Consider the following 26,069-nt stretch of genomic DNA (forward strand, 5'->3'; position numbering starts at 1 on the left):
TAAACAAATCAATCCCACCAATTACACTACAGTTAAATGGTATATTTAAGGGCCCTGATTTACCAACAGTCCCCGCTACACCACAGAGACCTTAAAAACTATAAACCACAGAGTTAAAGTTTAAAAAAGAGAGAAATACTCACCAACCAATCACTTACCTGCTTTCTGGTGATGTCACACTTCGATTACTTTTTACTTCTCTCCCTCTCTGAGATTGGAGATTAGTACGCCTACCTGAGTCTCTGGGCCCTTTTATAGCCTCACTTCTCGCGTTTCCCGCTGCCGCCGCTGCCACTGTGAGGCCTACCTGAGTCTCTGTGGCCTTTTATAGCCTCGCCGCTCGCGTTTCCTGCCGCCGCCACTGCCGCTGCCGCTGTGTCCAATGAGTATAGGCCCAAACTGCTCAACCTTTCTTCATAAGTGAACCCCCTCATCTCAGGAATCAACTGTGTCAGTCATCTCTGAACTGCCTCCAATGCAAGCATATCCTTCCTTAAATAAGGAGACCAAACCTGTACGCAGTACTCAAGGTGTGGTCTCACCAATACCCTGTACAGTTGTAGCAGGACTTCCCTGCTTTTATACTCCAACCCCCTTGCAATAAAGGCCAACATTCCATTTGCCTTTTTGATTACCTTCTGTACCTGCATGCTAACTGTTTGTGTTTCATGCACAAGGACCGCCAATTCCCTCTGAATTGTAGCTTTTTGTAATCTCTCTCCATTTAAATCATAATTTGCTTTTTTATTTTTCCTGCCAAAGTGGATAACCTCACAGTTTCCCATATTATACTCCATCTGCCAAATGATTGCCCACTCACATAGCCTGTCTATATCCCTTTTTTCAGATTCTTTGTGTCCTCTGCACAACTTGCTTTCCCACCCATCTTTGTATCATCTGCAAACTTGGCTGCATTACACTCGGTCCCTTCACCCAAGTCATTAATGTAGATTGTAAATAGTTGAGGCCCCAGCACCGATCCCTGTGGCACTCCACTAGTTACCGTTTGCCAACCGGAAAATGACCCATTTATCCCGAATCTCTGCTTTCTGTTAGTTAGCCAATTCTCTATCCATGCTAATATATTACCCCCAACTCCGTGAGCTCTTATCTTATGCAGTAACCTTTTATGTGGCACCTTATTGAATGCCTTCTGGAAATCCAGATACACCATATCCACTGGTTCACCCTTATCCACCCTACTCGTTACATCCTCAAAGAACACCAGCAAATTTGTTAAACATGATTTCCCTTTCATAAAACCATGCTGACTCTGCTTGACTGCATTAAGATTTTCCAAATGCCCTGCTACTGCTTCCTTAATGAAGGACTCCAGCATTTTCCCAATGACAGATGTTATGCTAACTGGTCTATAGTTTCCTGCTTTCTGTTTCCCTCCTTTCTTAAATAGGAGTGTTACATTTGCAGTTACCAATCCGCTGGGACCTCTCCAGAGTCCATGGAATTTTGGTATATTGCAACCGATGCATCCACTATTTCTGCAGCCACTTCATTTAGGGCTGTGGAATGCAGGCAGTCCCGTCCAGGTAACTTGTTGTCTTTTAGTCCCATTATTTTACCAAGTACGTTTTCCTTAGTGTTAATTATTGTCTTTAGTTATCCCCTCCCTGTGGCTCATTGATTATACAATTTTGGGATGTTGTTAGAATCTTCTACCGTGAACACAGGTACAACATATATGTTCAGAGTCTCTGCCATTTCCCCGTTCCCCATTATTAATTCACCATTCTCAACCTCTAAGGGTCCAACGTTTAATTTAGCTACTCCCTTCCTTTTTATATACATGTAGAAGCTCTTACTTTCTGTTTTAATATTTCTGACAGTTTACTCTCTTTCCTGATTGAAAATTCATAAATGATTGAAAAAGCACTGACTACAACTGCATTCTACAATATAATGCTAAAATATGCATGGTGTCAGATGGGTGGTAATCTTGGGCCAGCTTTTGGTCTCAGTGGAGAGATTAACAACATAAAAGAGACAAACCAAAATCCCGTCAGAGAGAAGAGCAGAACTTCTTCAAGGTGGGCATTCCTAGAAGAGAAGCGGCAGTGAATTAAACACTAATACAAAAGTAAAATACTTTTGATCTGGAAAGTATTTCCAGCGAAAACATGTTCGTGTCCACAAGAAATAGCACCCAAAGCAACACCCACCATGTGCACAGATACACACACACATTGGCTGCTGATATACTGAATAGCCCACGAAGCGGCTATGAGATTTCATGTCATATATGACTCAAGCATTGAACTGCAACTTGAATTATAAACTATTGATTGTGATGAAGTAAGAATCATTAACTTTTACTATTTTTCCGAATTAACACCTTTTCCTTAATGTAAAAACATTTGATTTACCCAACTGCATTTATGTTGTATTCGCTGAAGGATTCAAAAGCTAATTGCTTGGAGCAACAGGAGAAACAATGGCAACAAATTGTTTGCATTCTCTCGGTCAGTTCAACGTGAGAACGACATATGATTCATATAGGATAATGTATAATACAATAGGTTAACATTTTCACATAAGTAAAGTGTATTACAGGGTGATTTGCATAGAGGGCTACAGTAAAGATGAAAGTGCAGAAACCAGCGATGTATATTAGATGTGATTCAGTGGAAATCTTAGAACAACTGCGAGAAAGAATTAAAATAGTTTAAAATTATAGAAGTTAGTATTAATATTTTTGTATTATGAGAATGTATTATGTGTGATAACGGCTATCACATGGCTTAGATTAGGCAGTTAGAATTCTGCAACACCACTTGGAAGAAGCACTGAGAGTAGCAAGGGCACAGAATATACTCTGGGTGGGGAAGTTCAATGTGCATCACCAAGAGTGGCTCGGTAGCACCACTAATGACCGAGCTGGTGGAGTCCTGAAGGACATAGCTGCCAGTCTGGGCTTGCGACAGGTGGTGAGATAACCAACGTGAGGGAAAAACCCGCTTTAACTCGTCCTCACCCATCTACCTGTCGCAGATGCAGCTCTCCATGACAGCATATGTAGCAGTGACCACCTCACAGTCATTGTTGAGATGACGTCTTGTCTTCACACTGAGGACACCCTCCATCGTGCTGTGCTAATTGTGAATATTCTCCACTTGCCTGGATGAGTGCAGCTCCAAGAGCACTCAAGAAGCTCGACATCATCCAGGACAAAGCAGCCTGCTTGATTGGCACCTTAAACATTCACTCCCTTCACCACCGGCATACTGTGGCTGAAGTGTGTACCACCTACAAGATGCACTGCAGCAACTTGCCAATGCTTCTTTGGCTGCACCTCCCAAACCCGTGACCTCTTCCACCTAGAAGGACAAGAGTAGCAGGCACATCGGAACACCACCACCTCCAAGCTCCTCTCCAAGTCACACGCCATCCTGATTTGGAAATATATCGCCGTTCCTTCATTGTCATTGTGTCAAAATGCTGGAACTCCCTAGCTAACAACACTGTGGGAGTACCTTCACCACACAGACTGCAGCAGTTGAAGAAGGCACCTCGCCCCCACCTTCTCAATGGCAATTAGAGATGGGTAATAAAGGCTGGCCTTGCCAGCGACGCCCACATCCCATAAACTAATAACAAAAATGTGGGTTACCGAGTCATCTCGATACCCAATATTGTCTGAAGTCAACCCAAGCCCACACCAGACAATCCCATAATAAAAACAGGAAATGCTGGAAACACTTAGCAGGTCTGGCAACATCTGTGGAGATAGAAATAGAGTTAACATGAGGTCATCGACCTGAAACGTTAACTCTGTTTCTCTCTCCACTGATTCTGCCCGACCCGCTGAGTGTTTCCAGCATTTTCTGTTTTTATTTCAGATTTCCATTCCACCGTATTTTGCTTTTGTACAAGACATTTCCATATTCAGTATATCTGTTGGAAATTTCCTTCAATAAAATATAAGGTAAGTTATGCTGAATGATATTGTTGGCCACATCAAGTGAGTTACCAAATAGAACTTTCTGAGATTTGTTGGCATCAACAGCAATAGAATGGACTGTCTGAACTTCGAATGCTGTACGAACAGCTTTAAACAAATGTAAAACAAACTCAAGCTGAGGAGAACAACCACTGGTCACAGAGCGATACAACACCAAAGATAAAATGACTGAGAGAGAAAACAAGACACATCGGGTACAGTGATTTGATAATGACATGGTTTTCAAATCCTCACGATTATTGGAGGAAGGAAAGACAGAACGATAAATAATTGAAGAAAATGCCAGAATTAATCAGCTGGCTATGATCTGAAATTGTTGAATTCGATGTTGAGTCCAGAAGGTTGTAACGTGCCTAATTGACAGATGAGTGGCTGATCCTCGACCTTCCGTTGAGTTTTATTTGAACCGTGCAGGAGGCCAAGAGCAGAGAGATCATAGTGGGAGTGGTACAGAGAATTAAAATGGCAAGCGGCCAGAAATTCAGGGTCATGCTTGTGGGCTGAATGGAGATGTTCAACAAAGCATTCACCCAATCTGCTTTTGGTCTCACCAATGTAGAGGAGACCACAACAGAAAATGCTGGAAACACTCGGCCGGTCAGGCAGCATCCACTCTCTCCACGGATGCTGCCTAACCTGCTGAGTGTTTCCTGCATTTTCTGTTGATATTTCAGATTTCCAGCATCCGCAGTATTTTGCTATTGTAGTGGAGTCCACATTGTTTGCAGCGAATACAGTATACTAAATTGAGAGAAGTACAAGTAAATTGCTATTTCACCTGGAAGGAGTGTTGGGGCCTTGGATTGTGGGTAGGAGATGAATGGACAGGTGCTGCATCTCTAGTGCTTCCATGGGTACATGCAGTGGGAAGAGGAATGGGTGTGGGGCATAACTGAAGAGTGGTCCAGGTTGTCAAGGAGGTAACATGGAGTATTTACATTATAATTCTCCATCCCACTCCCACTTCGACCTCTGTCCTCTGCCTCCTACACTGTTCCAATGAAGCTCAATGGAAACTCGAGAAACAGCACCTCATTCTTCCATTAGGCACTTTAGAGCCCTCAATATTGACTTCCACAAATGCAGGTCATACCACTGCTCCAATTTTTTCGGACAACAGGTGCAGGTGATGGTTCTGCTGTAGTAATTTACACCTCCTCTCGACCCATCTTTTGTTTTTTCACTTTTACTTTTTTACTTTTCCCATTACCACCCTTTATGCCTTGCACCATCATTCTTTTTGTCCTTTAATCACTCCTGCCTTCCAATCTATCACACCTTCCCTTCCCCTTCCCCCTTTCTCTGGCACTTGCATAAAAGCTTAAATCGCTAACTTTTTCTCGTTCTGACGAAAGGCAATCGACCTGAAACGGCCGCTTGGGAGCGGGTCAGCTTGTTCCCGGGTTCCAGTCCCGCCCTCAACTGCATCCGGCCCACAGACGTGATTTTAGGTTAATTGGCCTTGTGAGTCAGATGACATCATTTGATGACGCGTCATCCGCCGGTTTTCTTAAAGGGACCACACACAATTTTTTTTGAATGCTGATTTCTCAGTGTTTGATAGTATTGAGCTGCTGCAAACACTGACAATCACTGTACAAAGGCGAGCTCTTGCACCCAGGCTCTCCAGTGACTCCCTCCTTAGGCTAGAATGGATGGCAGCTGCAGGTGAGATTACAGAAGCGATCTGTCACTGGTGAGAGAGGTTCTCCCAATGAGGTGGGACTGGACATCCAATTCAAAACTTGTTACCTACACAAAAGTGTAAATGCATTAAAATGATTTTCCCAGCATTTTCTTACCTCTGAAACTCACCAGTGTACCATTGAATCCTTCACACCACTTCTGCCACTGTCATCAATGCAGAAACATTACAGCAGACTTACAACATACCACACTTACCTGGCGTGGTGTTCGGACGTCGGGAAGCCCGAAGCAGAAGCGGCAAAATTGAAAAAGAGCCTGTTAACAAGTAACAGGTACCTGTTAACAGGCAGGTAAGTGGCTATAATCCTCTTCCCGCTGCTAGGTGTTGGGTCCATGCGCAAATCGGGGACCGACACTTGGGAAGATTGTTTGGAGGCGGGTTGACAGCGGGTTTCCTGAGCGATGGCAAAATTCTGGCCAAATCTGTTTTTCTCCACAGATGCTGCCTGACCTGCTGAGTATTTCCAAAAATTTCTGCTTTTATTTCAGATTTCCCGTATCTGCAGTATTTTGCTTTTTTAACGGTAAGCAATTACCTGGTTATGAGACCCTGGAAAAGAACTTGTAGTTTGATGAGTCTGAAATTAAAAACAGCGAGAATATGGAAAGGAGAAAGAAATTCAGGACGCTGTGTTCTTATTTTGTATCAATGGAAGTGACTTTATAAAATATTAGTGTTGCATCCCAAACAAATCTTTATTGTTTCTGTGAATTAAAGGGAAGAGAGCGTTAATGTCACAATGTTAATATTCTGATCCAAGCAGTGCAATTCAACCCCATAGTTGCAGAAACGGAAGTGTGCTAAAGAGACGCTTATAGCACAAAAGGACGACATTTGTTCCATTGCTGGCTTAACGATAAAGCAAGCCCAAAACTAATTCCACCATCCTTTCACTTCCTGTAACCCCTCATCTTCTGCTTCGAATATTTATTAACGTTTCTCTTAAAATCAGATTATGATTTTCACTGTTATTCGGTGTTGTTGAAGGAGCAGAGTGTTTTAATACATTTATTTGACCTACCAATTGCAAGCGCATTTTATACCATGAGCGAAACCAATTGAAACCAATTGAGCCTTCGTAGCAAGAGGGTTCGAGTACAAGAACAAGGATGTCTTCCTGCAGTTGTACAGGGCCTTGGTGAGACCGCACCTTGAGTATTGTGTGCAGTTTTGGTCGCCTTACCTGAGGAAGGACATTCTTGCCATGGAAGGAGTGCAGCGAAGATTCACCAGGCTGATACCTGGGATGGCAGGAATGACGTATGTGGAGAGATTGTGTCGATTGGGCTTATACTCACTGGAGTTTAGAAGATTGAGAGGGGATCTCATCGAAACCTATAAAATTCTGTCAGGCCTGGACAGACAAGATGTAGGAAGGATGTTTCTGATGGCCGCGGAGTCCAGAGCCAGGGGTCATAGTCTAAGGATAAGGGGTAAGCCATTTAGGACTGAAATGAGGAGGAATTTCTTCACCCAGAGAGTGGTGAACCTGTGGAATTCTCTGCCACAGAGTGCGGTGGAGGCCAGTTCATTAAGTATATTCAAGAAAGAGTTGGATATATTTCTTAAGGCTAAAGGGATCAAGGGATATGGGGAGAAGGCAGGGACTGGGTACTGAATTTGAATGATCAGCCATGATCTCATTGAATGGCTGAGCAGGCTCGAAGGGCCGAATGGCCTACTCCTGTTCCTATCTTCTATATTTCTATCTTCTATGTTTCTAAACGAAGGTCTGTTACAAAATCATATTTTAAGAAGACAGATCAGAATTTTTGCATATGTTTGTACAATAAATATTAGGTAACTGAAGTTCTTTAGAATAAACGTCCACATTGTGGGATTCAATGATTACAATGAAAATGTGAATCAGCTTTGTTTCCTGTATGCTTTATTTTTACAAAGCTTCGCAGGTCGATGTAAAAATCCCATGACATTATTTCGAAGAAGAGCAGGGCAATTAATCCCGTGTACCAGACAATATTTATCCCTCAATCAACATCACTAAAATAGATTATCTGGTCATTATCACATTACTGTTTGAGGGAGCCTGCAGTGAACAAATTGGCTGTCGCTTTTCCTACATTACAACAGTGACTACACTTCAAAAAGTACTTCATTGGCTGTAAAGTGCTTTGGGATGTCCTGAGGTCGTGAAAGACGCTATATGAATGCAAGTTTTTCTTTTCCTTATTGAACCACCTGCTAAATTGGAGGCATTCCTGGAAATGGAGAAGGGAAGCTCGATTTTTACATGAAGGGGGGTGGTGGGGGGGGAGGGGAGATTGCAATGCATCCACAGCCTGGGTTGAAGTTTCTATGACCACTTGAATTAAAGACTGGATTCCAATGATACCCTGTTATAAACCATCTGGGCATCCTTTGTAAATGAGAACTAAGTTCTAGGTTCTATCTTAGACAGCTGTAATCATGAGAACTGTAGTAGGCCTTCCATGCTTGTCTTTTGGTAGGGAGAGGAGTGCAACACAGAAGGAAGAAGATTGCCAAAGTAGGGACTGGCGCTACGGGGTCCATTTTATAGAATCATAGAGTCATAAAGTCATAGAGTTATACAACACAGAAAGAGGCCCTTCGGCCCATCGTGTCCACGCTGACCATCAAGCCCTGTCTATTCTAATGCCATTTTCCAGCACTTGGACCATAGCCTTGTATGCTATGGCGCTTCAAGTGCTCATCTAAATGCTTCATGAATGTTGTGAGGGTTCCTGCCTCTACCACCCTTTCAGGCAGTGAGCTCCAGATTCCAACCACCCTCTGGGTGAAGAATTTGTCCTCAAATCCCCTCTAAACCTCCCGCCCCTTACCTTGAAACTATGCCCCCTGGTTATTGACCCCACTACTAAGGGAAAAAGTTCCTTTCTATATATCATATCTATGCCCCTCATAATTTTGTACAACTCAATCAAGTCCCCCCTCAGCCTTCTCTGCTCTAAGAAAAACAACCCCAGCCTGTTCAGTCTCTCTTCATAGCAGAAGCGCTCCAGCCCAGGTAACATCCTGGTGAATCTCCTCTGCACCCTCTCCAATGCAATCACATCCCTCCTATAGTGTGGTGAACAGGACTGCAGAGTATTCCAGCTGTGGCCTAACTAACGTTTTGTACAGCTCCATCATAACCTCCCTGCTCTTATATTCTATGCCTCGGCTAATGAAGGCAAGTATCCCATATGCCTTTTTAACCACCTTATCTACCTGTCCTGCTGCCTTCAGGGATCTATGTACATGCACACCAAGGTCCCTCTGATCCTCTGTCTTTCCTAGGACCCTACCATTTATAGTGTATTCCCTTACCTTGTTAGTCCTCCGAAAATGCATCACCTCACACTTTTCAGGGTTAAATTCCATTTGCCACTGTTCTGCCCATCTAACCATCCCAACTACATCATCCTGTAGCCTGAGGCTTCCCTCCTCGCTATTTACCACTCCACCAATTTTTGTATCATCTGTGAACTTACTGATCACACCTCCTACATTCATATCTAAACCAATAATGTACACTACAAACAGCAAAGGACCCAGCACTGATCCCTGCGAAAACCACTGGACACAGGCTTCCAGTCACAAAAGCAACCTTCGAACATCACCCTCTGCCTCCTGCCACTAAGCCAATTTTGGATCCAATGTGCCAAATTGCCCTGGATCCCATGGGCTCTTACCTTCTCGACCAGTCTCCCATGTGGGACATTGTCAAAAGCCTTACTGAAGTCCATGTAGACTACATCAACTGCACTACCCTCATCGACACACCTAGTCAACCCCTCGAAAAATTCAATCAAATTGGTCAGACATGACCTCCCCCTGACAAAGCCATGCTGACCATTCCTGATTAATCCCTGCCTCTCCATGTGGAGACTAATTCTGTCCCTCAGAATGTTTTCTAATAATTTCCCTACCACTGATGTTAGACTCACTGGCCTGTAATTCCCAGGTTTATCCCTCCTACGCTTCTTGAACGAGGGTACTACGTTAGCTGTTCTCCAGTCCTCTGGCACCACCCCTGTGGCCAGAGAGGTTCTTAAAATTTGTGTCAGAGCTCCTGCAATCTCCTCCCTTGCCTCACACAGCAGCCTGGGATACATCCCATCAGGGCCTGGGGATTTATCCACTTTTAAGCCCGCTAAAGCCGCTAGTACCTCCTCTCTCTCAATACTAATTTGTTCAAGTATATCACAGCTCCCCCTGCCTGATTTCTATGCCCACATCACCCTTCTCCATAGTGAACACAGATGCAAAATATTCATTTAAAACCTCACCTACACCTTCTGGCTCTACACACAGATTGCCACTTTTTCCCTAATGGGCCCTACCCTTTCCCTGGTTATCCTCTTGCTCTTTATATGCTTAGAAAACACCTGGGGATTTTCCTATATTTTGCCCGCCAGTGTTTTTTCATGCCCCCTCTTCGCTCTCCTAATTTCTTTTTTAAGTATCCCCCTGCACGTTCTATACTCCTCGAGGGGTTCCACTGTTTTTAGTCCTTTGTATCTGCCAAAAGCTTCCCTTTTTTTCCTAATCCATTCTTGGATATCCCTTGACATCCAGGGTTCCCTGGGCTTGTTGGTCCCACGCTTGAACTTTATGGGAACATGTTGGTGTTGTACTCTCTCTATTTCCTTTCTGAAAGACTCCCATTTCTCTGATGTGGATTTTCCTACAAGTAGCTGACCCAGTCCATTTTGGCCAGATCCTGCCTTATCATATTAAAATCGTCCTTCCCCCAATATAGAACCTTTATTCTGGTCCATCTTTGTCCTTTTCCATGACTACCTTAAATTTCACCGAATTATGGTCACTGTCACCAAACTGCTCTCCTTTTGATAATTCTACCACTTGCCCGGCTACATTCCCTAGGATTAGGTGCAGTACCGCCCCCTCTCTTGTAGGAGTTTCTTCATGCTGGCTCAAAAAGCTCTCCTGGATGCACTTTAAGAATTCCGCACCCTCCAAGCCTTTCACACTCTGACTATCCCAGTTAATATGGGGGAAGTTGAAATCCCCTACTATTATTACACTATTATTTCTACACTTCTCTGAGATTTGTCTCCACATCTGTTCCTCTATCTCCCCCTGACTGTTGGGGGGCTATATTACAATTCCAACAAAGTGCTTGCCCCATTTTTCTTTTTAAGTTCTACCCATATGGCCTAATTAGAGGATCCTGGTAAGATATGATCCCTCCTTTGAACAGTAATTGACTGCTTGATTAATATTGCGACACCCCCTCCTCTTTTACACCCCCTAATGCTCCTTGTAAATGATTGTTTCTCCTTGTTCTCCTATGTACCAAGGTTGGCTGATGAGGCGATGGATGACCTCGTGCCCCTCGTCGAGTTTCCCCTCATTCCCATCAGGGAACTCCGGGATTTTATGGCCGCATGCCTGGGTCGTCAAAACAAGACCCGTCTGGCCCTCGCCAGGTGGTCGGAGCTGGCGCTGCTCGTCGGGTCCATCCGCGCTGCCATCAAGATCGTGGGTGCGGACGTGGACGTGAGCCCGCTCGAGCTGCGTCGGCTCAGGATGTTCCTCACTGGGCTGCTGAGGGAGTGGCGGCTGACTAGCGGCTGCACTCTCTCCCCCCGTAAGGTGTAGGTAGAGGTTGCACTATGCTTCTGACATGAAGATAACCATAGCCAGCCTCAACATCAACGGCAGCAGGGAGGCGCCGCAGATTCAATAACCTCTCGGTCCTTCGGGGCGGGAAGTATGTGGTGTGCTTCCTGCAAGAAACCCACACCGTTCCGGGAGATGAGGCCACGTGGCTCCTGGAGTGGAAAGGAGGGGTCAGCATGAGTCACTTCTCCAACAATTCCAGCGGGGTGGCTATCTTGCTGGCCCTGAATTTTCAGCCGGAGATCTTGGGGGTCAAGGAGCAAGTGCTGGGCTGCTTGCTCCAGGTCACTGTTTGCCTGGGGGGCATGCATTCCATCTAGTGAATGTGTATGCCCCTCAGGCCGGTGCGCAGCAAGTGCGCTTCTTCGAAGTGTCTGCTCTTTTGGGCTCCGTCGAGGTGGGCGAGTGCATCATCCTCGGGGGGGATTTTAACTGCACCCTCGAGGTGAGGGACCGTTCGGGTCTCCCGCTAAGCCCGGTGGCGATGGAGAAGTTGAGGGACCTGGTCGGGTCCATCGATTTGGTGGACGTCTGGCGAAATCTCCACCCCGACTCCAGCACCTTCACTAGCATGAGGTCTCGGGGAGGAAGGTCCAGAATCGACTGCCTTTACATTTCCCGGGCGTACGTCTCCTGCGTTCCGGCAGCTTCCATGTGGCCGATGCCATGCATGGACCACCACCTGGTGTGGGTGGAGCTCATTCCGCTGCGCGCGCGGTGGGGGTCCACGTACTGTCATTTTAACAACCTGCTGCTGGAGGACGTACGGTTCCGGGATTCATTTCGTCAGTTCTGGGCCGACTGGAGAAGGAAGCGGGGGGGCTTCCACTCCTTGAGGCTATGGTGGGACGTGGGCAAGACTCACGTCCGTCTCTTCTGTCAGGAGTACGCGAAGGGGTCGACCAAGAGGCGGGAGGCCCGGATCGGGCGGTTGGAGACGGAGGTGCTCGACCTGGAGTCCTGCCTCGGTTGAGTCATGGAGGACCCGGCCCTGCGGAAGGTGTACGAAGAGAAGAAGGGCGCGCTGAAGGACCTGCAGCTCATCGGGTCCCGAGGCACGTACGTGAGGTCGCGGATCCAGTTCCTGCGGGACCTGGACTGCGGCCCCCCCTTCTTCTACTCGCTGGAAAAAAGATGAGGGGTCCGTAAGCAGCTCTTGGGGCTGCTGGCCGACGACGGATCTCTGGTCTCGGATCCGGAGGGAATCAGCGCGGAGGCCCACGCCTATTACGGGGCTCTGATCTCTCCGGATCCATCCAGCGAGGATGCGTGCGGAGTTTTGTGAGAGGACCTGCCGAAGGTCGGCCCGGAGGGCGCTGAAAAATTGGACGCTCCTCTAAGTCTGGAGGAGCTGACCGGCGCCCTCCGCCAGCTCTCCAAGGGGAAGTCCCCGGGGCTGGACGGGCTGACCGTGGAGTTCCACAGGGCGTTCTGGGATGTCTAGGGGGGTGACTACGCGCGGGTCCAGGGGGAAAGTGTGGCGACCGGGGAGATGCCCTCTCTTGGTGCAGGGCGGTCATTGTCCTGCTGCCTAAGAAGGGTGATCTCCGCCTCCTTAAGAACTGGCGCCAGGTCTCCCTCCTCAGCACGGACTATAAAAACTTTGCCAGGGCCATGTCTGCTTGCCTTGGCACCATGCTGGCCCACATGATCCACCCGACCAGTCCTACACGGTCCCGGGCCGGACCATCCACGATAACATCCATCTGGTCTGGGACCTGGTCCACCATTCCCAGAGGGCTGGTCTGTCGGTCGCCTTCCTATCCCTGGATCAGGAGAAGGCATTCAACAGGGTGGATCACGAGAGTCTCTTTGGGACTCTGCGCACATTTAGGTTCGGGACGCATTTCGTCGCCCGGATCCGACCTCTGTACGCCGCCGCGGAGTGTCTGATTAAAGTTAACGGGTCCTTGATGGCGCCCCTTCGCTTCGGGAGGGGGTTGCATCAGGGATACCCCATGTCCAGTCAGTTATACGCCGTTTGCGTGGAGCCTTTCCTGCGCCTCTTGCGGAAGAGGTTGACGGGACTGGCTCTGCAAGGGCCGGCCGTGGAGGTGGTTGTCTCGGCTTACGCCGATGACGTGCTCCTCACGGTGACGGATCCCGCTGACTTGCGGAGGATGCGGGAATGCCAGCAGATTTACTCGGACGCATCCTCCACCAAGATCAACTGGGAGAAATGTTCTGGACTCCTGGTGGGCCAGTGGCGGGTGGACTCCCTGCCGGAGGAGTTCAGGCCTTTCGCCTGGTGCACCACGTACCTCCTCTATTTGGGAGTCTACTTTAGCCCTGCCGAGGATGCCTGGCCGGCGAACTGGCAAGAGCTGGAGGCCAAAATCACTGCTCGCCTAGGCCGCTGGACAGGACTGCTCCGAGTGTTGTCCTACAGGGGTCGAGCGCTGGTCATAAACCAGCTGGTGGCCACCATGTTGTGGTACCGGTTGGTCACTTTGATCCCTCCCCCTGCGTTTGTCACCAAGATGCAGAAGAAGCTCATCGACTTCTTCTGGGACAAAAGGAAGCACAGGGTCTTTGCCGCGGTTCTGTGTCTCCTGCTTAGGGAGGGTGGCCAGGCGCTGGTGTGCCTTCGCACCCAGGCTGCGACTTTCCATCTTCAGACGCTACAGAGATACTTGTACGTCGAGAACTCTCCGAGATGGTGTGCGCTGGTGACGTATTTCTTCCACCAGCTGCACGGCCTCAATTACGACACACAGCTCCTGTTTGTGAAAGTGGGCGGCACGCGTGCCAGCCTGCGGGAGCTGCCTGTCTTCTACCAGGAACTGCTATGGGTTTGGAACTACGTCGCTTCCAGGCGGAGCTCTCCCCCATCAGGAGTGGCGGCTGTCCTTCAGGAGCCGCTGCTCAGGAATGCGCACCTCCACGTCCGCGGGTTTGGGTGGCTGGCGGAGCGCAGGGCTGTGCCTGGCAAGGTGACTAGAGTCGGGGACCTGCTTGATGGTGGAGGAGCGGGCTGGATGGCGCCGGAGGAGCTGGCGCGGCGCCTGTCCTGGGCCAACGTCCGGCTCGCGGTCAAAGCCATCGAGTCGGTGAAAGCGGCACTGGGCCCCGGCTCCACTAGGTGTATTGAGGCGGCTCGAGCACGTGGGGCGATCCCGTCCGAGCTTTACCCTGTTAGGACGGAATTCCTCATCGGCGCCCGGCCCCGAAACTCCCCTCAGGAACCGGCGCCTCACAACTTGAGCCATCTCAAGGAAATACCCTCTGTGCCTTTTCGTTCCGCACGGATGTGTTTCCAGTACAGGCTACTCCTGCACACTCTCCACTTTACCATCTTCGCCTGCCGTCCGGACATGCCTTGGCATGCCGTCTTGCCTTCCGGCGGAGGTGAAGGTCCCCAATGGAGGGCTCTCTACGTGGGAGTCCTCCCTTGTTCTATTGGGGACTTGGCCTGGAGGGTGTTGCACGGAGCAGTCCCGTGCAATATATTTTTAAGTAGGTTCACGGACTCCCAGGCCGCCTGTATTTTCTGCGGCCTGGAGGAGTCCGTTTTTCATGTATACACAGAATGTGAGAGGTTGCAGCCCCTCTTTCATTATTTGAAGGGGCTGCTCCTCGATTTTTGGTTGCACTTCAGTCCCACGCTCTTGATCTATGGTCACCCGGTGCGGAGGGGAGCGGGCAGGTTGGAGGACCTCCTCGTGAGCCTGCTCCTGGGCCTGGCTAAAAAAGCCATCAATTGGTCCAGGCAGCGGGCGGTCGAGGGGGTCGTTCAGCCAGCTTGCCTGCTTCTCTTCCGTGGCCATGTTCGCGCCCGGGTGGCCCTGGAGATGGAGCACACGGTGTCCGCCGGCATGCTTGAGTACTTCCGTGACCGGTGGGCGCCGTGGGGACTGGAGTGCATTATCAACCCGGACAACACAATTTTAATTAAGTTGTTAAGGTTCATTTAAAGTTTTATTAGTTACAGTTTATTTGTTTATTTTTCTTGTTTCACCAAAAGAGGAATAAGGGGAGAGGTGTGCCTTCAATTTAACAGCTCCCTCTGCTCAAGAGAGGACATAAAAATAAAAACCGAGGCCATCATTAACACCTTCAGGCCTGTGACTTGGGGTGAGTGTAGCCCTTTCTGAAAACCACCCGTAATGGTGACCACATCTTCACCGGTGACGGGGCCAGCCAGGACTTATGCGGGAGTGGCAGCCACAGCCACAGCTGCTCCCGCTGTTTCTGCTGCCCCGTCACCATTCAGATTAATAACCAAAAAGCTTGGGGTGAAGAGCTACACTCACCCCAACATGACCATTGAGGCCTGTGTAAAAGCCATGGCTGGGGTTGTCGGCCCCTCAGCCATCGTCGCGGCCTCAAAAATGTACAGGAAGGCTGTGTTCTTCCTGGGGTCAGAGCGGGTGGTGTCCCTGGCCATCGCCAAGGGGCTCCCCGTGGGCGGGACCTTCCTGCCGGTGGACCCCCTCGAGGCCACCGCGCAGCGGGTGGTTATCTCCAACGTCCTGCCCTATGTTACTGGTGAGCTCCTCCTCCCCCAATTATGCCAACTTGGGGAGGTGAGGTCGGGGATAACTCCCATCCCGCTCAGCTTCCGGGAAACCAGCCTTCGCCACGTTTTCTCCTTCCGGCGCCAGCTCTTTATTCAGCTGGTGCGGGAGGAGGACACCGACGGGGCGTTCGTCATGCTCCATGAGGGGACCACCTATCGCGTCTTCTGGACGTCGGACGGTGTGCGGTGCCACACCTGCAAGGAGGTGGGGCACATCAGAAAAAACTGCCCCGCCTCCAAGGCCACCAGATCGTCTGGCACGGCTGAGACTGGCGCCACCGCCGCTCCTCCCCCCAGATCTGTCCGCACGTCGGGAGCCACTGATGCGCGGTCGACATCGGAGGCCAATGCCACCAAGGCCTCCGGCAGGGGGGAGGGAGCGCATCCGAGTGGAAGGAAGGTGCAGAGAAAAACTGAAACACCTCAGGGCGGGTCCCCCCGTGGAGGGCCAGCCGTTGCCCCTAGAGCCCCTTACACATGCGCTCGTCGCGGAGATAATCAGGGCAGACGAGGGTGGGAGGGACCTCGTCCCTGAGCCCATGGTCGCGACCGCCGTAGCGGAAATGTCAACACCTGCGGCCGGGCTCGGGCCCGAGGAACCTGAGAAACCTGCTCCGCCAGAGGGAGCAGAGGAGGAGGCCTCTGCAGACATGGAGGTCTCCCTCGCTCCCTCCGCGCTAAAAAGAAGGTGCGACCCCCTGGAGGAGGAGGAGGACCGGGAGGAGGAAGGTCCCTCCGAACCGGGGGAGTCGCCGCCCGCCGCGGGTACTGCGCCCCCCCCTGCTGTCATCATCACCAGCGATCGGCAGGGGTCGCCTGTCCCTCGGGAGGCTGAGCCACATGTGTCTGTCTGGCACGTGCCTCCCGGGGATGGGGATGAGACCCTGCCCATGGGGGTGGGCGCGGAACAACCTGCGGTGATTGACATTCTCTCTGTACCGTTACCCCTCGCCGGGTTGGGCGGCTTGGGGTCTGGGTCGGGCGAGTTCGAGGAAAATGAGCTCAACCAATGTGACCCAGACATTTCCCAGGGGCTGCTCGACCTGGTCGAGGTTTTAGTTGAAGACACCTCATCTGCTGGGTCAGGGGCTGGTGGCGGGGAGGAGGAAGGCCCCCTGGCTGCGTCTCTGGCGTCGGACGTACTGGAGGAGCTGGGATTTGTTTTCTCCCCGGTTTCTCCGGTCGTTCTGGCATCTGAGGCGGAGGGGGACTCCGAACCACCGCCGTCTTCTGGCCCGGCGCCCCCGGAGGAGCCCAGGGAGGAATCCTCTGCCACCAATCCTGGAGGCGGGGCCGGCCGGTGCGGCCGAGCCATTCGCTGCGCACTGCGCGACGGCTGGGTTGGCCGCTGGTGACGACCCCCCGGAGGAGGATGGGGACTCGGTGATGGGCGCGGAGGATGATTTGGACTCCGTCGCCGACGAGGCGATGGATGACCTCGTGCCCCTCGTCGAGTCTCCCCTCATTCCCGTCAGGGAACTCCGGGATTTTATGGCCGCGTGCCTGGGTCGTCAAAACAAGACCCGGCTGGCCCTCGACAGGTGGTCGGAGCTGGCGCTGCTCATCAGGTCGGTCCGCGCCGCCATCAAGATCATGGGCGCGGATGTGGACGTGAGCCCGCTCGAGCTGCGTCGGATCAGGATGTTCCTCACTGGGCTGCTGAGGGAGTGGTGGCTGACTAGCAGCTGCGCTCCCTCCCCCCGTTAGGTGTAGGTAGAGGTTGCATTATGCTTCTGACATGAAGATAACCATAGCCAGCCTCAACATCAACGGCAGCAGGGAGGCACGCCGCAGATTCAATAACCTCTCGGTCCTTCAGGACGGGAAGTATGCGGTGTGCTTCCTGCAAGAAACCCACACCATTCCGGGAGATGAGGCCACGTGGTTCTTGGAGTGGAAAGGAGGGGTCAGCATGAGTCACCTCTCCAACGTTTCCAGCGGGGTGGCAATCTTGCTGGCCACGCATTTTCAGCCGGAGATCTTGGGGGTCAAGGAGCACGTGCCGGGCCGCTTGCTCCAGGTCACTGTTCACCTGGGGGGCGTGCCGCTCCATCTAGTGAACGTGTACGCCCCTCAGGCTGGTGCGCAGCAAGTGCGCTTCTTTGAAGAAGTGTCCGCTCTTCTGGGCTCCGTCGACGTGGGCGAGTGCGTCATCCTCGGGGGGGATTTTAACTGCACCCTCGAGGCGAGGGACCATTTGGGTCCCCCGTGATGCCCGGAGGCGATGGAGATTATGAGGGACCTGGTCGGGTCCTTTGACTTGTTGGACGTCTGGCGAAATCTTCATCCCGTCTCCAGCGCCTTCACTAGCGTGAGGTCTGGGGGAGGAAGGTCCAGAATCGACCGCCTTTACATTTCCCGGGCGTACGTCTCCTGCGTTCCGGCGGCTTCCATGCGGCCGGTGCCGTGCACGGACCACCACCTGGTGTGGGTGGAGCTCGTTCCGCTGCGCGTGCGGGGGGGGGGGTCCACGTACTGGCATTTTAACAACCTGCTGCTGGAGGATGCGCGGTTCCGGGATTCGTTTAGTTGGTTCTGGGCCGACTGGAGAAGGAAGCGGGGGGGCTTCCCCTTCTTGAGGCTATGGTGTGATGTGGGCAAGGCTCACGTCCATCTCATCTGTCAGGAGTACGCGAAGGGGTCGACCAAGAGGCGGGAGGCCCGGGTCGTGCGGTTGGAGAAGGAGGTGCTCGACCTGGAGTCCCGTCACGGTCCAGTCATCGAGGACCCGGCCCTGCGGAAGGTGTACGAAGAGAAGAAGGGCGCGCTGAAGGACCTGCAGCTAGTCGGGTCCCGAGGCGCGTACGTAAGGTTGCGGATCCAGTTCCTGCGGGACCTGGACTGCGGCTCCCCCTTCTTCTACTCGCTGGAAAAATGACGGGGAGTCCGTAAGCAGCTCTTGGGGCTGCTGGCCGATGATGGATCTCTGGCCTCGGATCCAGAGGGAATCAGCGCGGAGGCCCATGCCTTTTATGGGGCTCTGTTCTCTCCGGATCCATCCAGTGAGGATGTGTGCAGAGTTTTGTGGGAGGACCTGCCGAAGGTTGGCCTGGGGGGCGCCGAAAAATTGGACACTCCTCTGAGTGTGGAGGAGCTGACCGGCGCCCTCCGCCAGCTCTCTGGGGGAATGTCCCCGCGGCTGGACGGGCTGACCGTGGAGGTCCACAGGGCGTTCTGGGACATCTTGGGGGGCGACTACGCGCGGGTCCTGGGGGAAGGTTTGGCGACCGGGGAGATGCCCCTCTCTTGGCGCAGGGTGGTTATTGTCCTGCTGCATAAGAAGGGCAATCTCTGCCTCCTTAAGAACTGGCGCCCGGTCTCCCTCCTCAGCACGGACTATAAAATTTTTGTCAGGGCCTTGTCTGCTCGCCTTGGCGCCGTGCTGGCCCACATGATCCACCCCGACCAGTCCTACATGGTCCCGGGCCGGACCATCCACGATAACATCCATCTGGTCCGGGACCTGGTCCACCATTCCCAGAGGGCTGCTCTGTCGGTCGCCTTCCTTTCCCTGGATCAGGAGAAGGCGTTCGACAGGGTGGATCACGAGCATCTCTTTGGGACTCTGCGCGCATTCGGGTTCGGGACGCATTTTGTCACCCGGATCTGACTTCTGTACGCCGCCGCAGAGTGTCTGATTAAAGTTAATGGGTCCCTGACGGCGCCCCTTCGCTTCAGGAGTGGGGTGTGTCAGGGATGCCCCATGTCCGGTCAGTTATATGCCGTTTGTGTGGAGCCTTTCCTGCGCCTCTTGCGGAAGAGGTTGACGGGACTGGCTCTGCAAGGGCCGGGCGTGGAGGTGGTCCTCTCAGCTTATGCCGATGACCTGCTCCTCACGGTGACGGATCCCGCTGACTTGCGGAGGATGCGGGAATGCCAACAGATTTACTCGGACGCATCCTCCACCAAGATCAACTGGGAGAAATGTTCTGGACTCCTGGTGGGTCAGTGGCGGGTGGACTCCCTGCTGGAAGAGTTCAGGCCCTTCGCCTGGAGCACCATGCACCTCCTCTATTTGGGAGTCTACCTTAGCCCTGCCGAGGACGCCTGGCCGGCGAACTGGCAAGAGTTGGAGGCCAAAGTCACCACTCGCTTAGGACGCTGGATAGGACTGCTCTGAGTGTTGTCCTACAGCGGTCGAGCACTGATCATAAACCAGCTGGTAGGCGCCATATTGTGGTACCAGTTGGTCTCTTTGATCCCTCCCCCTGCGTTTGTCGCCAAGATGCAGAAGGAGCTCATCGACTTCTTCTGGGACAAAAGGAAGCACTGGGTCTCTCCCGCGGTTCTGTGTCTCCCGCTTAGGGAGGGCGGTCAGGCGCTGGTGTGCCTTTGCACCCAGGCTGCGACTTTCCGTCTTCAGACGCTGCAGAGGTACCTGTACGTCGAGAATCCTCCGAGATGGTGTGCGCTGGCGACGTATTTCTTCCGGCAGCTGCACGGCCTCAATTACGACATGCAGCTCCTGTTTGTGAAAGTGGGCGGCACGCGTGCCAGCCTGCAGGAGCTGCCTGTCTTCTACCAGGAACTGCTATGGGTTTGGAACTACGTCGCTTCCAGGTGGAGCTCTCCCCCGTCAGGTGTGGCGGCTGTCCTTCAGGAGCCGCTGCTCATGAATCCGCAGCTCCACGACCGCGGGTCCGGGTGGCTGGCGGTGCACAGTGCTGTGCCTGGCAAGGTGAATAGGGTCGGGGACCTGCTCGATGGTGGAGGAGCAGGCTGGATGGTGCTGGAGGAGATGGCGCAGCGCCTGTCTTGGGCCAACGTCCGGCTCGCAGTCAAAGCCATCGAGTCAGTGAAAGCGGCACTGGGCCCCGGCTCCACTAGGTGTATCGAGGCGGCTCAAGCACATGAGCCCCAATGGAGGGCTCTCTATGTGGGAGTCCTTCCTTGTTCTATCGGGGATTTGGCCTGGAGGGTGTTGCACGGAGCAGTCCCATGCAATTTGGTTTTAAATAGGTTCACGGACTCCCAGGCCGCCTGCATTTTCTGCGGCCTGGAGGAGTCCATTTTTTATGTATATACGGAGTGTGAGAGGTTGCAGCCCCTCTTTCATTACTTGAAGGGGCTGCTCCTCGATTTTTGGTTGCACTTCAGTCCCACGCTCTTGATCTATGGTCACCCGGTGCGGAGGGGAGCGGGCAGGTTGGAGGGCCTCCTCGTGGGTCTGCTCCTGGGCCTGGCTAAAAAAGCCATTAATTGGTCCAGGCAGCGGGCGGTCGAGGGGGTCGTTCAGCCAGATTGCCTGCCTCTCTTCCGTGGCCATGTTCGCGCCCGGGTGGCCCTGGAGATGGAGCACGCGGTGTCCACCGGCACGCTTCAGTACTTCTGCGACCGGTGGGTGCCGCAGGGACTGGAGTCCATAATCGATTTGGACAACCACATTTTAATTTGATTTGTTAAGGTTTATTTAAAGTTTTATAAGTTACAGTTTATTTGTTTAGTTTGCTTGGTCCAATCAAAAGCGGAACAGCTTTATTAACTAGCCTAATGACTCTGATGAGAACAACTACTCGAGAAACAGGTGAGGAGAGGGGCCCAAAGGCACGGCAGCAGCGCACCGAGGCCTCCAGAACCGCCCTCAGGCGGCCAGCAGAGGGAAGCGCAGCTGGGACCGTGACAACTTCGGCTGTGAAATTTGTCCGACACCGACTAAGGACCTATTTAATCATCAACAATGTGCAGTTAACTGGTCACGGTCTATCTATTCCTAACAAACACGGAGGGACGCAGCGCGCCAACTTCCCCCGAGGTTGATTTACTTAATTATTTGGACGATGAAAAGCAAACATTGATTAGCAAATCGTTGCGACTTGTCTGCTGAGTAAATCTAAGTCTTGGTCGTGATAACGCAGGTAAAATTGAACAGATGCGTGTGTCTATGAGAGGTATGGATCAGGTGTGTGTAGATGATGTACGTAACATTAAAGGGACAGCAGGCTGCTCTTGCTAATGGTGCTATTATATTAAAATGGACGGCTCAGAATCATATTTAATCTCCCAATGGTGCCCAGTAACTCGATTTTATTCAATCTCTGTTCCACAGCGGCCCAACCACACTGAAGATTGTCTCCACTGAAGCGGAGTCACCTGCGTATCTGACTCTTGTGTGTAAAACGGCTGCGTTTTTTCCGGAGAATTTCACCCTCACTTGGTATAAAAATGGCGTCGAAACTGCATTAGGAATAGATACCAGGAAGGAACAGAACACGGAGCGACTGTATGAAGTTTCCAGCTCTTGTGTTGAGACCCAGCCTGTCCCGAGAGACGCAAATTATACCTATTTGGTTTCTCATGTCTCCCTCGAGACTCCAGCTGTTGTCACCCATGTTGTTTCTAAATACAATCAAGGTATGAGGCCAACAGTCCAAAAAGGAGAGATAGCTACTGCTAATTTTTAAAAGAGATATATCGGACAGTTTGTACATATTAATCATCATGAAGAATTTCCACGAAAATCTCATGGGAAATAGTAACGAAAGCATCAATTTCATGTTGTAATGTACAATAAAATTGAACCCGATGTGTTGAAAAACCAGGTTATATTGCCCGCCACAAAAATATTCTCAGACAAACCTTATTTGCTTTCAAATTCCTTTATTTGATATATACAACTATAAACAGAAGTTTATTTTTTCCACATGATTATATTTCCTGCTTCTAATGAATAATGTTTCAGTTTCTTTTGTTTCAATTTTAAGACTGTTCTATTCTTTCCCAATGCCCGCTCTTCTTGCACCAAGACTGTTACCAGGAGCTGCAGTCATGTTGTTTGTAATCGGGCGGCTCCCAATGCAGTTCCCTATCTTGACCCCCATTTCGGCTACTTCTAGTGCAGTGTTCTGAAATTGACCCCCTGGAAATAATTGCCGTTCACCCGGCCATGTCAGAGCGGGTTTAATTGGGATCTGCCTCAGAAACCTCATAAACTGTGCCCGCAACCTGGCGACAGTACGAGCGGTTCGATACGTCATATTGTGATTAACTCTTTGCCCCACAAGACAATAATCAATGAACCATCGCCCGTTGAGTTCCTTTACTAGTCAATGACATTCTTAATTTAATAAACACAGTTCAGATAATTGAAAGAGGATTTTTAACCGATTGCTGCAATGCAGAATTTTGTGCGGGCATCGAAGAAACGCTTGTGACAACATTACCTCCAATTTCCTCAAACTATATATATTAATAAAAAAGAAAGGTCAAGAACAAGAACACGTCTTTTGGTCATGAGAAATTGATCTCTCTCGTATTCTAACTCTCCAGTGCTGTGAGATCCCTAAACCGGCAGTGCGATACGCAGATTAATCCAGAAGTCTCATCCATCCGATGAAGAAGTTACTTCAAATATTATACGGCGGAGTTACTGAAAGCATCGCCATGGTTCAACCAATAAACTATCTTGATGCCTAATTTTAGCCAACGCCCGTCATAACTGAATGTTCCTATTAATCTTGCAGGTATTGTCGATAATTCACTCTACTTCTGGGCTCATGGGTGTGCGGTGGGTGGATTGGCGTTTCTAGCGCTAATGATCTTCATTGGGAGGCGGTGCCAACTGCTGAATAATGAAAGTAAGATCTGCTGTAAGTCCTTTATTTTATTACAAAACCTCCGGGCTAGTGACAGTCTCCGGGTTTCACGGGAAAAGGAGAACTTGATTAGGAATTAAAGCTGAAAACAGTGTTTTCTATTTCAGGAAGCGTCGAATGTTCCAAATGCATTTGAAAACGCAGGAATGCTCACAGAATCGTAATAAAAATGGAAATAATTATCTGGATATTTGCAATAAAAGTGCCCCTTTGCAGCACGATAAATAACATGTACCCTGAAACACAATTAGTTTCCAACCCATTCTGTTGTGGATACGCAGCTAGTTTGAGTGAAAGAGTGTGAGGCCCCGGCTGGGCAATAGTTGTACACATAAGAACATAAGAAATAGGATGAGGAGTAGGCCGTACTGCCCTCGACCCTGCTTCGCCTTGCGATAAGGTCATTACTGATTTTCTACCTCATCTTCACTTTCCTACCCTATCCCCAAATACCTTGATTCACTTAGTGTCCAAAAAGATTCCATTAGTTCCCGAAAAATATCGATAAAATGCATCATTGCTGATCGCTACAAGGGCAATGATTTCAAATACTCGCCATAATCTGGATTTGGAAATCATGCTGTACTTTGTTCTGACTCTAGAAATGTCTTTGCAATCACTGACATTGAAACTGAGTAAATATTTCAGTCTTTCAATATCATTACATTTAATTCATTTCCAGGTAAAGAAGAATGTGTAACGGGACCGATCCGCCGTGAAGAGCTGGTTGGTTCATTCATTCATCCCGGCTGACGGTTAAAATGGCAATAAAGATTGCTATAATGGAAAGATTATATCATAGTCACGTCAGAACAGTTTAAGTCTATGTACTGAAAGTATTTATCCGGTCTTAGTGAGTGATTCAAATCGTGGTTAGAAATGTACTTGGCACCCGGTGCGTTGCTAGTAAAAAATGTTAAATGACATAGAAGAAAACTGCTTGTTTCCTTGAAAATGCACCTAGGTAATAATTGTTCATACAATCGTCTAATCTTTGGATTTGAAAAATAAATTTACGTTCTAAAGCTGCCGCTCATTTATACATTTCTGTAACACTGTATTGTAGTGTGAACATTAACGCGTTTAAATATTAGTTATAATGATCACAGTTCCTTAATATACACACCTATGTTAACGTATCTGAATTAGGGTTTGTGCACATGATGTCTAGCCCAGTTCTGTCTGTTCAATGTTTGATCAGTGGCACCTAAACTGGTGCAGGCAATGAACTAGCCACGTAACCAAATATTTCCTTTCTGACCCATGCAGGAAGCAGCGGCTGAGCCAGTGCATTATGCTCCATTAGATTTAGCAGAGCCAGGAAAACTCCAAGAACTAAACGTGACGAGGAGAGAACCGTGTACGCTCAGGTAGGACTGAGTAACAGATCAGAGAAACATAGATCACCGGTGTTACATCAACATTCATGCGATAGCGGGGGGCATATGTTTGTGCTGACTTTGATCGTGTGTTGTATCCAAGGCTATTTGTGTGACCTTCTGATGACTGCTTTGAGTAGCAATCCAAAAAACTTACAAAACGACCAATTAACAATATATCCAAACATTGGCTTTACAGACCGAACAAGGGACAGGCCGTGACAAACTGACATAGGCGACTATAGCATTGACTGGCTCAGAGAAAACGGGGAAATGCAAATAATGAAAGTATGCCCAGGTACGGACAAAAAAACAAAGAGGAGTAACAGAGGCTGTTTACACAGAAGTAAGAATCAATTAGCAATAGAATTTGAGATGAGGAATTCACTTTTTTGGCGTGTACTGGTCGCATTTCGCTGCTATATCACGCGTATGTATACCGTGCGATACCATCCCTCCGAGAGGTAACGCATTCCATTGATACATCAGAGAATACAGTTTTTGTTATTACTTACTGTTTACTTAAAGGTAACTTTCCTGACATACCTTGATGTTAAATCGGTATTAATTAACTGATGACACATCTGTGCTCATTCGATTAGAATAATACGCTAATATACTTGCTGTACCTCATTATCATCATATATTAATTCAATAAAAATAGATTATATACGATCTGTTACAAGTCAACGATTGGTGCTCATTTTTTGCGAGTAAAACTGCAAAACCTGTGTGTTGGTTTATGTGTGGCGTCACTGCACTCTGATTCCAGTCCAGGTGACGTTCCCGATGTGAAGCGGGTGAAGCTCCAGTTGATGGATTCGTCCATCAAGCCACTGAAAGTGGCTGCCAGTTCACAGAATCACAGAATCACAGAAACCCCACAGTGCAGATAGAGGCCATTTCGGCCCATCGAGCCTGCACCGACACATATCCCACCCGATCCCCGTAACCCCTACACCAACACATATCCCACCCTATCCCTGTAACCCCATGTATTTAATCCCCCTAACACTAAGGGTCAATTTATCATAGCCAATCAACCTAACCCGCACATCTTTGGACTGTGGGAGGAAACCGGAGCACCCGGAGAAAACCCACGCAAACACGGGGAGAATGTGCAAACTCCACACAGACAGTCGCCCGAGGCCGGATTTGGACCCGGGTCTCTGGCGCTGTGAGGCAACAGTGCTAACCACTATGCCACCGTGCTGTTGTTTTATATCCTCCAAACATCTGTCTACCCATGTGACCAAGTAGCTTTATA

The 26,069-nt window shown here is 50.0% G+C and overlaps 1 pseudogene; it reads left to right on the forward strand.

Annotated features, from left to right (window-relative positions):
* The window catches only part of LOC147105528 (tyrosine-protein phosphatase non-receptor type substrate 1-like), a 535,426-nt pseudogene extending 509,859 nt beyond the window's left edge, over window positions 1-25,567 (forward strand).
* Window positions 25,568-26,069: the final 502 nt, after the last annotated feature.

Source organism: Somniosus microcephalus, chromosome 17 (genome assembly GCF_052327205.1).
Source record: "Somniosus microcephalus isolate GS21.2 chromosome 17, FLI_Smic_1.0, whole genome shotgun sequence".
Classification (NCBI taxonomy): Eukaryota; Metazoa; Chordata; class Chondrichthyes; order Squaliformes; family Somniosidae; genus Somniosus; species Somniosus microcephalus.